Source organism: Chlorocebus sabaeus, chromosome 14 (genome assembly GCF_047675955.1).
Source record: "Chlorocebus sabaeus isolate Y175 chromosome 14, mChlSab1.0.hap1, whole genome shotgun sequence".
NCBI classification, from domain to species: domain Eukaryota; kingdom Metazoa; phylum Chordata; class Mammalia; order Primates; family Cercopithecidae; genus Chlorocebus; species Chlorocebus sabaeus.
This window is the reverse complement of record NC_132917.1, coordinates 66,899,951-66,905,031: the sequence shown is the minus strand read 5'-3', so window position 1 is coordinate 66,905,031 and position 5,081 is coordinate 66,899,951.

The window sequence follows — 5,081 nt, the reverse complement described above, 5'->3', positions numbered from 1 at the left end:
GAGACCTAATTCTGGGCAGCAGTATTGTCAGGCTCAATAAATGTTGCTAGTGAAGGGGGCATTTCTGCGGAGCCACAGTTCCCCCAATAGCCTTTCCAGTCCTTGATGGAGCCTAAAGTCCTGCAAATCTCCTCAAGTGCAGAGAGTGCTGCTGCTGAGGGAGGCATTTGTGTGAAGCCTCCAAGATTCCCTTCCCAGCCATAGTTGGGGCCTAAAGGCAAACACTCAGTCTCTGAAGGTTCTCAGAGACTGCAGATCTCTGAAGAGACGACTGCTGTTGTGGGGTGCCTTATCCTTGGTGAAAAATAAATGCCAACAAATCTCCTCAGGTCCAAAGAGTGTTGCTGTCTGTCATGGGGTAAATTTCAGTAAAGATGCTGCCTCCCAAGGCTCCTTTCCAGTCTTTTATGTGGTTCAGAGGATGGCAAATCTCAAGTTTGCGTGCATTTGTGCACCTCCAAACTGACTTTAATTCATCTTTCCAAATCTTGTCGGAGGCCTCATGTCCAGCACCAAGTCTTCTCATATTTTGAAGAAGAGATTCCTTAGAAGCTGCTTCCTATGAGATATTCTTGTCAGTCATTTGGGGAGGCCTGAAGACAAGCAAGAAGTCTCCTCAGGTTTAGAGAGTACTTGTGAAAAGTACAGTGGGGTCAAGGAGCAGCTGACTCCCAGACATTTTGTCCAGGTCTTGAGGAAGCCTGGACATCAGCCAAAATCACCTTAGTGTCAGAAAGCTCTTCTGAAGATGAAAGAGTTCTGAAGAGTGGCTGCCTCCCTGACCCTCTTACCAGACCTCAGAAAACCCTGAAGATTGGCAACAGGTCTCATCAAGTCCTGTAAGTACTATGCTGAGAGAAGCAGGTTTGAAAACAATCCTGGCAGCTGGTCCCCTCCAAGAGGCCCAGCTTCTCTAAATAAAGCCAAGAAACCCAGCCAGGTGAAGGCTCCCAAGACTTCAATAATGGTATGTTAATACTTGCTACAAAACCTGTGAAGTTTACCATTTCTTCTGCCTGGGGAAAAAAAAAAAATCCATTTCTAAGTTCTCTAAGGAGGAGCTCCACAGAAGAAGTTGCCCAATACTCATTAAGCCAGAATTGCTTGACCAAAGAGAATGCCATGGAAGATGTTAGTCCGAGTTAACCCAACCAAAGAACCCCGAAGTTCTTGAAAGTGATGATCAAAATAACAACAGCTATTTGAGCTCATGCACCAATGGGCCTCATGTTGAAAGCCTTTTCAGAGTCTTACTGAAAAGAATCCCTTCCTTGCAGAAGTACAAAAGGGAGAAATGAAATGATTTTATTAAGCTGTCTTCAAGCCTCTTGTACCCAATGTTATCATCCTTAGCTAGAGAAGGATGAGTCAAAAGAAAGATTGTCCATGGGGGCTCCTACACGCCCCAGATAAGTTCACCACAATATCTTATTTGGCAGAGAAGCAACTAGTCTGTGCCAAATCTGAAGGTATGCTCAAGAAGCAACCCATGTAGACTATCCCAGAAAAGCCTCCTAAACTCCAGGCAAATAATGCCATCTCGGTCAGTGGTTGGGCACGGTAAGGCAGCCCTTGGGTTTGAATACTCTTGTGTCAGGCCAAGCTCCTTCTAACAAGTGCCTTACGTAACCTACTCATGACTCTCTCCCTGCCTTGGATGGGTAACAGCTGATAGGGAGTGATTTTCTCCCATTTTTCATCCTATCCAATTTGTACCAAGTGTATCTCAAGTTCTTCTTCCTCCAGGGGTACTTACCAGATATTTAAGTCAGCATTTCTTAATATTTTAGCATGCATCAGAATCACCTGGAAGACTTGCTAAAATATATATTGCTGGACCTCACTCCTAGAGTTTATGATTTATCAGGTCTGGGATAACGCCAAGAATTTAAACACTTCTCAAACCCAAAAAACATTTTTTTCAAAAGAATAAAAGGCCAAGCCCGGTGGTTCATGCTTGTAATCCTAGCAATTTTGGAGACCAACACAGGAGGATAACTTGAGCCCAGGAGTTCAAGAACAGCCTGGACAACAACATACTGAGACCCTGTATCAAAAAAAAAAAAAAAAGAAGGAAAAAATACTTTGAATATTTCTTATAAGTTCCAAGTGGATACTTGCACTACTGATTCAGAGACCACACTTTGAGAACCAGTGCTTTAAGCCAACACTGGACTCACCACTTCCTGGCTAGTAATTTTGATTATTACAGTTGTGTCCCTTAATACATGGTCTATGAAACATCTGCAGCAGAATCATATGCACTTTTTGAAAAACAGGCAAGCACATTTCTGCTCTCTACTAAGACCTCATGAATTAAGCTCCTATATACTTTTAGCAGGCTTTCCTCAGTGATTTTGATGCACTGTGAAATCTGAAAATTACTGATATGTGCCTTAAGTATTGGCACAAAATGTATTGTTTTTATGTGGTTAGTCCATGTAATATATACTTTATCAGATTTGGAACTTTATTAAGTCCTTCCCAGTATAAGACAGTGTATTTGAAAACATTTTTAAACTTTAAATTAATAAGCTTGTATTATTATTATTGTTAATATATCTTTCCAAAGAAAAGGTAATCACCTTGAGGTCAGTTTCTTTGTATATTTTTGTTGCCTCCACGATCTAGCAGAAAGCTGATAACAAACTCAGCAAACGCTTGTTCACAGGAAATAAATACATGTGTGCTTATATGTGACATAAAAGAAATTCACTGCAAAGAAGCGAAATTCGGAAGCAGTAGTAAGTTCATGGACCTGTCCAAAAAAACCAGATTTCCATGCACCTAGGAGAAGCAGTCTTTTTAAGCAAGAAACAGTTTTCTTTGCAGTTTCCTAGGAGAAAATCTCTTTCCAAAAGTCTTGTGGAGTGGGCTGTTTACCGAGCCAAAGCTACATGCTCAGAAGCCCTTGCACAAAAGGCAAATGGCTCACAAACAGTTTAGGAAATCGATGTTTGAGGTGAAAGATGTTCTCTTACCTGAAATTCTATCCAAAAACATGTTGAGTAGGTATGTAGTTTTGCAGAGATCCAAAGGAAAGTGAGCACCATTGAATCCATCTCTTTCCTATGTAGTTCAAAGTTTTGCATCAGTTTGGGAGCTTTCAGTCACAGGTAATAGATCAAGAATGCTTAAACAGAAAAAGGAACTATTGTTTCACAAAATAAGAAATCTAAAGTCAAATCAGTTCCAAGGAAAATTTAGTAGCTTGACAATCCCCAACAACACAGATGTTTTCCTTGTCTACTTTGCCATGTTCAGGGTATTGGGGAGCTCTCCTTTCCTGGTAACAAGTTGACTGTGGTAGTTTCAAGAATTACACTTTGATGTGGTCCCATCCAGTGCAGAAGAGGATGTTTTCCCATGCACATATTTTTATTACCAAGAAAAAAATCTTTTCCAGAAGCCCCTCAGCATACCTCAGGGCCCACTGGTGAGGGAGGGGTCACAAATCCATGCATAAACCAATCACATGATAACAAGTCCTTGCTTGCGTTGGGAAACAGACCATTTCCCAGCACACACGTGTGGCTGGGCAGAGGCACTTTCTAAAACTGAAGCTCTTCCAGCAAGGAAGAGATGAAGCAATGGGAATGGCAATTGGGCAAATGACTAACAGTGTCTGCCAAATTGGTCTTCAAGTGATGCAGGTCTAAGATATTGAATTTAAACATTGCATTTGACATTTGCAGTAGAGTCTCAGAAACTATCCCTTGAATATTTAGCAGCATCATCACTAAGTAAACATCAACAACTAATTTCAGCTCTCTAGGCATGATCTTGTCTAAAAAAATGACAGCAAACGTAAGAGCAGCAACCCCAACCACACTAGCTGACATTTAATGCCACTTTAATGAGCTCATACTATGTGCTAGGGACTGTGAATTGTCATTTAGTCCTCTCCACAGGACTATGAGATAGTAACTGTTGAAACCGTCATTTTACAGACAAGGAAAGTGACCTTTAGAGAGATTACAATACTTACCCAAAGTTGCACAGCCAGCCTTCAGTCTAGAAACCACAAATAAGTGCTCCTGAGGGGCTCTTTAGGGTCATCTCTACCTCAGGACAGGTTTGGAAACACTGGGAAAATAGGTTATAGTTTGTTTAGCTGAAATCTGAAATAATAGAGGTTAAAGGAGAAAAGCAGATGAAAGAGTCATGGAATTAGGAGATAAATGGAAAAAATGTAGACATTTGTGATTGGATTAGGTTTTCCAGATAAAATACAGGGCATCCAGTGAAATTTGAATGTAAAATAAATGGTGAATGATATTTCAGAAAAAGTATGTCCTAAATATTGCATGGGATTTATACTAAAGTATTATTTGTTGTTTATCTGAATTGAAATTTCACTGGGTGTCCTGATTTTCTTAAAGCTGACAATTCTAAATGGGATGGATGATGACTAGTGGGTGGATAGGTGGGAGGATAGGAGATGAATGGGATGAATAGGTAAGGGGTGTGTGTGTGTGTGTGTGTGTGTGTGTGTGTGTATCTTTCTTGGAGATAGACCGACAGGGGAAGGCAATGGCATATGATGAGAGTTTAGAGAAGATAGTCTAACCTAGAGAACAAAACATTTGCTGCCAAGGAGATGAGAACCTGAACATTTGCTTTGTGATTACAGCAATGACTCACTGTGTGACCTTTGATAAATTACAACTTCTTTGTTATACAGGGTTCTGTATTAATACAGGTGAGATAACAGTATCTGCCTTATTTCCACAGGACATGAAAACAAGGTCACTTGAGCATTGCTTAAAATCCCAGGGTTGAAGGAGGGCCAGGGGATTGTATTTTTGTTATATTAGGTCCATGAGAAGGAAGAATCCAGAAAGCTCTGTTAAGCTTGGAAATCTTTTCTAGTTTCTTTGGGAAATTCTCACTAAATAATGATTCCAACTCAATGCTGGATGCACTGATTACAACCTACACTTTGTTTTCAAGCCTTAATTCACATACCTGGATAGTTCCCTCCTTAGCTGAGCACATTGCCCTCTAACTGAATCAGCAGAAATTAGCAAATTTGGACATCAGCTGTTTCTTCCCTGTGTTTAACAGGAAGCCTAATGCAA